This window comes from Ursus maritimus, unplaced genomic scaffold (genome assembly GCF_017311325.1).
Source record: "Ursus maritimus isolate PB19 unplaced genomic scaffold, ASM1731132v1 scaffold_3, whole genome shotgun sequence".
Taxonomy (NCBI): Eukaryota; Metazoa; Chordata; class Mammalia; order Carnivora; family Ursidae; genus Ursus; species Ursus maritimus.
In genome coordinates, this window is record NW_024425563.1 from 38,907,856 (window position 1) to 38,920,868 (window position 13,013).

Here is a 13,013-nt window from a genome sequence, read left to right on the forward strand (position 1 = left end):
AGCAGTTGCAAATCAATGGATCAAGAACATGCAATGCTATCTTCTCTTCCTGTGTGTGTCTTGTTCTTCCAACCAAGCTGCTATTTTCTAGTGAAAGGAATCTTCCAATATACATGTGAAATGCTGTGTTATTAAATTTATTTTTAATGTCTTAATACAGCAAGAAAATTACTTGCATTTGGAAAGGGAGAATTTAGTCCAAGCAATAAATGACTAATGATAGATTTCATTTCATCACATGCAATCCACAAGAGAAAAAGTAAATACTGGACATCACTGTGAGCAGTGAAACCACATTCTGTAGGTGGTTACCTGTTTTGCCTTCAAGAGATAAAGGCCCACTCAAGCATACTCCACATAGTTCAATTTTATCTCCCCTCATGCTAATCTATTATCATCCTGCCCTTGAATCATCTGACATATCTCTCTGCTTCTACTCTTGCCCTTCTCTAATTCATCTTTAAAGAAAAAAATCAGAACACATCACAACCTTGATTAAGCTAAGCACCACCTCTGCACTAGGCTTCTCACCCTACTTACAGTAAGATTCAAATTCTTTATGGCCTCTGAGCAATTCCATGATCTGGCCTCTTTTATCATTCTGGCATCATTTGAGTCTTATTAACCCCTTTGTTCCACTCCATTGGCCTTCCTTCTGTCCTTGATCATACAGTTTATCCTACCCTGGGCCTTTTCACTTGCTGTTTGGGGTGCCAGGCAAATTCAGCTCAAATTTCATTTCTTTGAGAACTCTTTGTTTCTCAATCTAAAGTCTTCCTATCCTTGAGGCCAGTCACATTTTCATGTCATCCTACTTTACTGTCTCCACAGCAGAGAGTAATATTTGAAATTAGCTTTGTGTCATTTTTGGTTATCCCCTTTAAAACGGATCTCCCTGATGTATTTTCTCTCTAGAACCCAGAACAGCTCCTGGCACAGAACAGGTGCTCAGTGTGTAATGGCTAAATAAAGAATGAGTAAGAGCAGAAGCAACAATTTCTCAGTTCTGAGTCACCTAAGCTCCAAAGAAAAGAACAAAGGGCTGAATTTAAAACAAGGATGGGAGGAGGAAAGTTAATTCTCCTGTGGAGCAACACTCTTCCAAGATTCAGAAAACACTGTTATTATTTGACCCCTACACATTGAAACAGAAAATGTCAGTGAAAAATCCAAGATAATGGGACAAATATGTAAATAAATAAAACGGTGAACGTATAAGATATTCAGTTGCAGTTGTTACTCTAATATAAAAGGAAGAATCCCTGGGAATAATAGGCAATTCCTTTTACTTTATCATTTTTAAATGTAATATGAGTATGTACATGTTATTTTAAATAAACAACAAACTATTTATGTGTTATGTATCATAACATTTAATCTCCAACTATGAATAATCCACCTTCAAATATGCACACTTGATGGAAGCTTAACAAAGTGTGTTGGTAACGTCTAGGATTAAATTGTCACTTACCTGTATTTTTCTACACTTCATGAATTTATTTCTCTTGTTTCCTGATAAGACAACTGAGTCTCTGGCTACATTTCTTCCTCTCTGTCCTAGACAAGCTCCTATTGTTATGCCCTCACAACCAGGCCATCCCTATCTATTTATGCCTGTGACTTAACCCAAGTAACCTTACTGGCCTCCTAAAACCCTCTCATCTGATCTAGTCACTGAGATGTTTCTCCTCCTTTAAATGAATCTTCAATTTAGTTTCAGGTTAGCTGGGTAATCAACAGTTCAGGGAAAGCCTATTTCCTTTTCATTTTTTTCCTACGTATGAGGATTTTTCGGCCTCTGTGTTCAAGATGGCAAGGAAAGTACTTTTATTTTGGTGCCACGTTTTCATCTTTTGCTTGATTTAGAAACAATTTCACTCTGCAAATAAACCTTGCGTATTTATGAACATGAGCAGGTTAATGGCCATCTTTTATCTCTGTAGTTCTGTAAGGGAGTCAAATTGTATTTTCAAGTTACCAGAAATCTTCCATAGAACATATTTATACAACTCTAAACATCCTGAAAAATGTGTAGTGTAAGTGAAGCTTTTTCTGTTGCATCTTTTATCCTTTCTGCAAAAGGAGTTTATGTTTTTAGTAGTTGGGAAGACTCTAAATTTAATTGATGTAAGAGTTTCATTCCGATTTACCATTAAAAAATAACTCCAGTGACCTTTCCATGTTGTCATAAGTGGGAGTGATGGCTAGAAAAGTGGTCCTGCACTGAGTACTACAATGTGTGTATTTACAACGTAGAGAACTAAGTAGGTTAGGAAACATTCAAACAACCTTAGGAAGTAAAGGCTTTCAACTTTTCATGGGCAACTATTTTTTAAAGGAGAAAAATTGAGCCATTGTTATAATTTTAATACAGCAGTATCCAAGAATCAGTACATGTGGATTATATTCTCAGTGCAAAAAAATACATATATAAACAGTCCACATTGCCATTTGGCCCTAATAGTACTTTACTCAAATGCTAATCAAAATGCTAGGAACAATTACTATATTTTACTTAGAGCACTCCCTCAAAGGAACACTTCATAAGGTAATGGGCTAAAGTAGTCACATCACCCCTTTAAGAAGGTAAATAATGCCAATAATTTATTACTGTTGTTAACAGTCATTACTATTGTTATTATTCTTACCAACCATAATAATGGTTCTTTCCAGCCTTCAGAAAACACTTAAAAATGAGCCACACGAGAAAATGTAGTGGACGCCAAACTCTTTTAGAGCTCATTTGGATGCCACTGGGAGAAAAGGTGAGAGAAGGAATATGAAAGAAAGAGGCAAAGACAGAGGAATGTGAAGGGAAAGAAAAAAATATTTGTAAATACCATTAAAAATTTGGATATAGGTAGAGAAAGAAACAAATCACATGTATATCAAGAAAAAGGAGAGAAACCATCTTTAGCTTATCAATAAAAGACACAAAAAAGATACAATCCTCGCACCTTTTCCTTCTACAACCACTGTGTCTTCTAGGATAAAATCTGGAAGCCTAGAATTTACCACGTCCAGCAACCAAAAGGCCTCGGCTATCCTAAAGATGTACACGCTAGTACAATTTTATGCAACTCTTAAGCCCCTAAAAAATGGAGGTTCCAAAACACATTAATTCTCAGCCTAATCAGGCACCACGCTTTATATGTATCAGGCCTGAAATCTCACCATTATTTTTTTATTAAGCAACCTGATTTAAAAAAAAAAAAAAGCATGACGTTTCAAACAAGCATAGAAATGAGTGCATAATGGGACAGACAAGAAGCAGGTGAAATAAGAGCAATGCCTGGGGAGAGAAGACACAGGAGGCCAGTCATATTTCAGCCTGATGAAAGGGTGCTCTGAAGAACTGGGAGCCACTTGACAGAGAGCTTTTGCTGTGAGGAAGAACAGTACCTCTAAGTAGGGAACCATAATCAAGTTCTACTTCATGTTTTTACCAACAGAGTAGTTCTGTAGTACAAAAAGAAAGTGAATGGAAGAATGAAGCAGAGGTCATAAAGTAATCCTGTTACTTTCGACAACATTGAGACATAAACCTCTCCCTTCAGAAGTTTCTTATATTGTCCCTTTGCCTTGAAATTGCAAGTAATAATGATGTAAAATGCCAAATCATTCAGCAAGTATTTATTAAACACCTAAATATCCACCCTATGCCAGACACTGAAGATAGAAAGATGACTACAGTGTAGTCTCTGTCCTCAAAGAATTTAAAATCTAGTGAGCTAAGAAGGAAGGTGACAGTAATAACACAGCCTGTCACATGGCAGGGGAGTGCTGTGGCTGTGGGCCAGGACGAGGTGGGGGTGGGGGACTGGTAATGAAATCACCCAAGACAGTCATCAATTCACATGAAGGGACCAGTGAAGATTTCCTGGAGTAGAGTATGCATGAGCTGACCGAGACAAGAGCAATTAGCTGTGGGGCTAAATGGAAAAGAATTTTTAGGCTAAGCAGCAAATCTGCCCTTTAACCTAAAGATACTGGAAATCACAGATTAAAATCAATTTTGAAGCATAATTTGTATATAACAGTGTATTCATTTGAAGTATACAATTAATGAGTTATGACAGACCTATAACGCTGCATAAATACCACTATAATTAAGATCAGAATATTTCTATCATGCTCCCAAATTTCTTTGAATCCTTTTGTAATTTATCCCTCCCTCCCAGCCCAGCCCCAGGCAACCATCAGTCTAATACTCATTGTCTCTACAAACTAGTTGGACTTGCAGGTGAGAAACAAGTGGTTGTTTCCATTTGGTGCTAATGTAAATAAAGCCACTATAACAATCCCTGGGTGTGGAATACCTGGCTTATAAGGTAGCTGTATGTTTAAGATCTTAAGAAACTGCAAGTTTTCCGAAGAAGCCCTACGATTTTGTATTTGTACCAGACATGTATTACAATTCCAGGTGCTCTGCATCATCACCAATAGTTGGTCTTATCAATTTTCTAATAGGTGTGTAGTGGTATCTCACTGTAGTTTTAATTAGCATTTCCCGGATAAGTAATGATGTTGAGCAGCCCTTCATGTGCTTTTGTCCAATTTTGTATCTTTATCAGTGAGGTGTTGGTTCAAATATTTTAACCAATTATGTTGCTGGGGAGAGGTAATGTCTGTATTACTGAGTTATAGGAGTTATAGTCCTATTCTGGACTTAAGTTCTCTGTCAAATATATTATTGTGAATGTTTTCTCCCGTTCTTCATCTTGAGTTTCATTTTCTTTATGATGCCTTTCAAAAGACAAACTTTTTAATTTTAAGAATACCCAATTCATCCTTTTTTTTTTTTTTATAGTTCATGTTTTTGTGCCCTATCCAAGAAATCTTAGACAAAGAAAGAGTTAACATAACCCTAGGACAAAATTCTCAGTGTATATTTTTATCTGTTCCATGTTCATGTTAACTGTTTTATCCTCCTTTTTACTGACTGAAATTGAAAAGAATGTGTACCATAAGCGTTTACCCATATTAACTTGCTCAAGTAATAGATACCATGTCTAATGAAGCAGATGTTCTCAGGGCTACAATTTGGTTAAGCTTGTAGTTAAGTCCATGGTTATTCTTCAATATCCTTTTGATTTCTGCAGGAGCCAGACTGATAAATTAAATGGAAATACAATAGGTAATACCAGTTCTGCATCCTTGAGATTCTTAAGGATGGCACCAATTTCTGCGAACATCCCCTCCACACACCTACAAGAAGAATGAGATACTGTGTTTTCTTTCTCAGCACAAGAAGGGAGGGCAACCTTTCTCACCATGCTTGTTATTTCCCCACAGGTCAAGGACTCAAACCAGTTACTTTAACTGCCAACTATGTTAGTTCCATTTATATAATCAGAGACCAGGAGAATGATCATTGATTGGGTATATGGACCCAGTGGACCTACTATAAGCCAGATTTGGGTCAGGACTCCATTCACTACAGGGTCTTCAAGAGCTTCTATTCTTATATCGATCAATGATGCCCCTCTAGTTTTCAGATATCAATGTCAACTTAAACTCTGTGTCTGATAGTCCTCAAAATGTCTGGGTATTCCTCTTTACCCAGGGTACATTTACCCAAGAAAATAGCTATAGGTCCTTTTGGGGCATCATTATAATATTTATTTGCCAATGGTTTTACAGGATCCTTCCTCCTGTGGACATGGCTACCTCATTAGTCAGTGGTTTCTGGGTCTGAAAACTGTCTCAGGCACCTGGAAAAGGGACCGTGGCTTTTTACTGGGGAAACCATCCTCAGCTTATCTATTCTTGCTATTAAATTATCCAAGAGTATTTAACAGTACCCTTCTGAGCTGCCTATATATTTTGCCCATAGGGATGCCATGTCCATTCAAGAACTTTGGGAAGTTTTGGCCATTAATTCTTTAAATGTTTTTTTTTCTGATCCATTCTCTTTCTCCTTTCATTCTATACTGATTAACTATATTTTAAATTTGTTGAAATTTTTTAACAAGTCTTTAAAACTCTTCTATTTTTTAATGTATTTGATCTCTCATCTGCATTTTTTCCAAATTCACTGGCTCTATCATATTTATCGTACTACTAAACCCATGCACTAAGTTTTTTAAGTTTTGGATATTTTATTTTTCAACTCTAGAATGCCCTTTTTGCTTTTTATATTTTCCATTCAATCTTCTGAGATAGCCCATCTTTTCTGGCATCACTGAATTGGGCATACTTTATAATAACTACTTAAAGCTTATCTGAAAAAATTTTTAAAATATGATCACCAGCAGTTCACCTGATTGTTTTACCCCCCTGAAAATGGTCGCATTTTCCTAGTTCTTCATATTTTAAGCAAAAACAGATTTTATTCGAGCACCACAAAATTTGTGTTGTGGAGTTTCTAGATTTTGTTATACTGTTGTGAAAAAGGTTCATGTTTTCGATTTATCAGAAAATGCAAGCAATTAATTTGGTTAGATAAAAACTCCAACTCCATTTCACCTGCAGTAGATGGCAACTCAAATTTCAATTAAGTCTTTTCATCCTTAGCATTGTTGAATGTATCCTTATGTGTGTGGTCTAGGCCAGCCTGACGTTTAGGTGGAGTTCACATATTCCTATCGGTGCCCATACTTTCTGACAAAGAAATGCAATGTTCAGTGTTTCTCTCTCTCCTTTGTCCTTACCTTGCTTACCTCTACCTTGCAGCAAACTGTTAATGTTATAATACACTAATGTTGTCACTAATTAAAGAAGAGAGTTAATCAGATGCTTCTATCATTCTCTGTCTAGAAGTCTAGATAGAGTCTTCATGCATTTATTATTCCTAAAGAGCTTCCCAAATGCTCTTGGGACTCACACTTTCCCTCTGGGAATGTCTATAGGAGTCCCCATACTTTTCTCCCTAAGATTTAAACTGTCGGGGCCAACAGTTTTATTGATCCTGATGGCTCACTGGTCATGCATCTATGTCATCTTTCTCTGGGAAAATACCATGGATCCCTCAGAAGCCACTTAAAGTGTTATGATTTCTAGGAAGGTCTGCCTGACTCTCATAATCACCACCAGACTTTGCTGAATTTCTCTGAACCCTTCTAGTGACACTTTGTATCAAACAATTTACAAAATTATATGTACCATTATCTTTTATAATTTTGTTTGAGTTTCCACACATACCTGGGGCTTCCCTTTTCCGACTGTCTCCTCTTACTTCCCCTTCAGCTGTAGCTGCCATAAGCTCTGTCCTCTATTACTCTGGTCATAAAGCCAATAGGTTTTCTATGGAAGTTTCCACTGCCCTACACCAAGACGTGAACTTCATCCCCAGACTGAAACCACAAAAACAGGGAAGGTACCATTTGCTATTCCCTTTTCCAAGTTTTACTTCCCTCCCCAAAAACCTATAGGCTGAGTTTAAGATATACGTGGAATACCCAGCTAGAGATGTCAAGTATGAAAACAGATGGGCCAAAACTTGATTGGGTACCCCAACTGTAGATGAGCTATTCATAACTACATTCTCCCTGCCTATCTCCGTCACAGAAGACAAAAGCTTAATAATTAATCTTACAGCCCACCTTAAGGCTATAGATAACCAACTAACATTTCATCAGAAATATATCTGAACACGTGCTTGGTGGGATTTTTAGTGAATGTTTTGCTTTCTCATAAAAAAAGACAGACTCAGCTGTTTATCACTTCCTCCACATTCCCTTTCTGGAACACGGATGTGATACCAAAAGACATAGCAGCCATTGCATGACTAGTAAGAAACAAGCATTAGGACAAAAGCTGATATGCTAACAGTTCTGGAGCAGAAAGATAGATGAAAATTGGCTCATTAATGATTAGAAGGTCTTCTGCAAAAGCCATGGACTGACTTGAGTGTGTGAGAAAAAGTATGCCCTATTTTTTTCAGCTGTTTCTCAGATTTTGTTAGTTACCACTGACACTTTCCTAATTGATACAATGAAAATATAGAAAACAACTCAAGAAAGAAATCTAGGCAGGAAACAGGTCAACAGGCTAGACCTAGCAGTTGAAGCCCTAGTTTTGAATGAGATCATCAAGTGAAAATATTAAAGAGTAAAAGGAAAACGGGGCTGAGAATCAAGGGTTGCAGAACATTGGTACTTAAGAGGAACTGGTAGAGGAAAGAAGCAGCTGAAAAAAGACATACAATCATAAAGAAAAAGAATTAAAAAGAAAAAATGATGACCTAGAAACCAAAAGAAGAAAAAGCAGGTGTCAGTGTTCAAATGCTCAAAGTAGAGCTAAACAAGTGCAGGAAAGTGTCCATTAGGTTTGGTGATATCAAAGTAGAGCATTTTAGTGGAACAGGAATCAGGTTCTAATAAAGCTGGCTTGTGGATAATCTGTTCCTCAGCCTCAGACTGAACTGCACCCACCACCTCAGTAAGTGTACCTTTCAAGACAGCTGTTGGTCCCAGAGTAGATCATGAAAGGGAATGTGGATGGATCACTGCTTCAACAGGAAATACAATTCAAAGGGCAGGCTCTATTGACAGAAGAACAATAGGACCTTTCTTAATATCAAAGGCAGCATATTTTATATCCCTTGAAAATAAAAATAACAGCTTAAGTTTAGAATGACCTACCAAGTGGGCAACAGAGTAGATTTTCCCGACCCTTTCAACTTTAAAAAAAAAACCAGCAAGATTCTAAGGTTCAGTATCTGCCTGGTTCCCTGCAGCTGTTTCACAGGTCTCAAACATGCTTTGAAGATAACAGGCACTTGAGTCGGTGATATAGGTGCAGGAAAGGAGAAGACGAGGGGATAGAATGGAAAAACTGAAATGTAATGAAGGAATGATTAAGTGTTTCTTCTGTCAGTAATCAATAACCTGAAAATATTAGCTTAGGATTTAAAGACATAAATTCTACAGAAAAAGTTATTAAAAAGGAACTACAGATGTAAAGAGTGATTAAAAGGGAGGCGGACCAACTTTCAAGGTCTAACTTAGCACTGAGGGGTCTTCATAGCTGCAGGAAACATTCCTTTTTTCTTTCTATTGCTATGGAATTGATAAGAACGACTTGAAAAGGCATGTGAGAATTTAAAACTGTGTCTTTTTTTTTATTCCTGTCTTTTTGAGAATTCTTTTAACTTAAAGAAGATGTATGGAAAACCCACAAAGCAATTAGTAAAAGTGAAAAGATGGTTAGGAACAATTAAAATCTTTTCTGCTTCATTAGCTTTTCATTGTTAAATTTTGTCACTGATTAATGCCTGGTTGAGATGCTGAATATGTCTCTCAAACAGCAAATACATCAAGAAATGAATCAAAGAAAAAAGGCAATACGAGAGCACTCACAAAATAAGCTTGTTAACAACATGACACGGGTTAAAGTCTCAAATTAAAAGTGTACATCTCTATTCTGAGCATTCCACTGGGCACTTTGTGCTCACAAAACTATGTATGTGGGGTTATCGGCCCTTTTCACATTTTCCAAAATATTCCTCACCAATAAAAATATAATACAGGTGAACAGGATTAACTACATGATTTGCAGGGCCCAGCACAAAATGAAAATGTAGGGCCCCTTGTTTAATAACTGGAAAAAACAATGCCTCTAAAAGTAAAATATATTTCCTTTCTGCAGTCTCTCTTAACTTTTCGTGGTGCTTACTGTTTGCTATTTAACGTAATTATAAATGTTTTAAATTACAACTTTAAATTAATTTTACCACTCACTTTATATTTTGCAATGTCATTTTAAGCAAAAGTATGAAAGGATTTAACTCATATGCAGCAACACAAAATAATGTGATTTGTATGCCTCAGCTTGCACATGTATATGTATGTCATTCTCACCAGAACAGCAGAAAGAATCCACAAAAGTGACTCAACTGGTTTATTTTACTTCTTCTTTAAATTAATTTCTACTATTTTTAATTGTGGTTAATTAGCATAGCATAAAATTTACTATCTTAGCTGTTTTTAAGAATATAGTTCAGTGGTCTTGGTACACTCATACCACATTATACAATTACCACCACCACTTTTATCTCACTTCTCAATATGTACACATTCTACACTCTACCTTTGGCTGACTGACATGTAAGGAAGAACCAAGGGGGGGTAATACCGGAAGCCCTATTTTTCCTTTCATTTTACTATTTTCAATGTAAGTGGTTGGTTAACGCAAAGAAGTAACACAAGTAAGAAAGGGTATGCTAGAGTTCCTTGGCTGTTTATTTTTTTGCATTCTTTCTGCATTAAGAACAGTCTTGTTTCTACACCTCCCCCGCCCCACCCCCCCCACCCCCCTTAGCCTCCTCTTAACATCATCCTTCCTAGCGGCTCTGGTTATTACTTAACTCCCAAGTATCAGGGATTTTGTGCTGGATGTAATTAAGCGGCGGCAAGGAGATGCGGACATGCGTATTATGCATATTTCGTTTACCACTGGCCTTCACTTACAAAACACAAGTTAGAAGACAAAATTGTTAAGCATATCAAGATGGCGGCAGTGCGACCTTTACTCAAGCGCGAGGCTTCCTGAAAACAAGGTCCTGAGTGACTGCACAGGCCACACGCCCAGGAGGCTTTTGCTGCGGATTAGGGAAGCCGAAAACGGTAAGTCCTCGCACTTACAGTGCACTTTATCGTTTACAGAACACATGCTCACCCTTTCCCTCACCTGTCACGTTATTTCCGTCTGCGAAGAGCTGGTGCGGTCACTCTTAAATTCAACTAGGAAGCCTTTAAAACGAGCGCGCCTAACTCCAGGGCGGTGCGCGCAAACAAAACGCTAAGGCACCAACCAATCACAAACAGCCTCCCATTTAAAAAAAAAAAAAAAAAACGCTAAGAAACATTCAATCTCAAACAGCCAAGTAGGCTGTCAGCTGTAGCCACGGAAGAGTTTCCTTTCTTTGCTTCCTTTCTTTCGTTAGGGGTCTTTTCTTGTCTCCCGTCCACCTGCCTCTCCTAACCACTCACTGTGTGGCACTGCCCAAACCAAATCTATTTTTAAATTTCTTTAAACACTTTTACGAGTTTCATTGTTTCAGTTCACTTTCAACACCACTTACGTGCTGGAGAGATGCCTGACTAGCCCAACTTCTGTAGCTAACTAGGGGCAAAAGGCGGACTAGAAGCCAGGCATCCTGATCCCTGGTTAGGCACTCGTCTCACATTTCCTCTCCACTCTGAGAAGAGCCGCCACACTGCAAACGCAGCAACTACATTTGTATGTCCGTGGGATGCATTTTCTGCGTAATCCCAGAGACAGCAAAAAGCCATTCAATTACGGTACACAGAATATGTTAGTTACAGAAGGATTAAACTAAAAGGATGATCAGACTCAGGAGGAGTGACCCAGTGAAATCTCCCAGCATGGCAGAGGTTTTGAGGAAGGATTTGAAATGAATATTGAGTAGAGACAAAGCCTGTGGAGAGAAGAAACGTCCTCTCCAAAAAAAGCAAGTGAATGAACAGAGAAATCAGTCTGGGAAGGTCACGACTTGCATGTCTGCATGAAGAGTGTCAGCTGAAGATGCCATGTTTGGCATAAATTAATTTAATCTTACAACCCATCTGCCTAAAACTTTCCTCCTGGATCCCTTACGTAGTTAAATCAGTGGTGTCTTCCTAAACTCTTTTGTTCTAATAGCCAAACAACCCATAGATGCAATTAATACAGGCAAATATATGTATGACATATTTCTGAACTCATGGTTTTTGTTTGGTTGGCTTTTAAATAGGACAATTTAGTAAAACAAATAAATATACACCCCCCAAAAAATCACTGAAAATACTAAAGTAGATAATATATAAATTAGAGAAAGACTTAAATACTCCAAAAATACATAATCAATTTTTCTCAGTAACGCTACCTGTTAAAATCATTTATTAGTTACTACTTAGTCTAACGTTACTTCTTGCCACCCAGCTAAGATAACCCCCTCTTTAACTCATCAAATATCTTCTTGATTGTTCAGTGTTTTTTTAGACTTGGCTTTTCTGCAAAAACTATAACCATATCTGCATCTAAAGCCATTTCAAGAGACGTTATTTGAAGACATTCGCAAGCAGGAAAGACTGCCTATTTACTAATGAAAGAAATCCTCTCATTCAATATTCTCAGAAATTCTTATCTGGACATAACTGCCAACATCTCACTCACCTTGAAAGAAAGTATAGAACATCAGCATAAGCAGCACAAAACCCCTAGCTGAAAAGAAAATCATAATCATTTCATTACCTACTGTTTCTTACTTCCCCATCCACTGCCTAAAATTTTTCTTAAAAAATTGATTTCATTTGCTACTCTACTCTCTAACATTAAAAACACAATAACTTTTTTTTTTGCCAAAACATAATATTTTTAAGTCCCTGGTCATAGAAAATAACTTGGCAAAATGATTTCTTCACCCAGGGACCAGTATCACAATGTGAAATTACCTGGGGGGATAGAGGATGAGATAAAAACAATGGAGAGCCTAATGACAAGGTGGGGCTCTAGATACCAACTCTTTGGTGATATCATCTGTCTTATCAATTTTCCCCCAAACATAATACAGTGCCTCTTTTGCTATTTTAGTCAAAGAGCTTTACGTTTTTCAGTATTTGACTCTAAAAATGGAATGTTGAAACTGATTAGGTAAATTAATCCACAGTTGAAAATAGATAAGGAAAAGTTTACTCAGTCATTGTTCTTATTGTGAATTTAAGCATGACATTGTTTTTACCAGCTCTATTTTTAAGAAGCAAATAATCAGACTGTGAGAGCTCAAATATGCAGATTCTTCACCTGAACCGCTCAAGCAGGTAGCCAGATGAGCCACTGTCACCAACATATACAGGAAGATTAGTGGATTGCCAGAAGGAGAACAGCCTCCTCTATCCTGCTACGCCTGTTGTTGTTGTTTTTTTTTTTTTTCAGATAGTGACGCAGGTTGTATCTCTCAATCTGTTTATAATTACACAACTATAAATAACATGATCTCCCTCAGGCATCCTGTGAACAATAAAAAGAAGTTTCCAAGAATAATAATAGTAAAAGTCAATGAACTATAT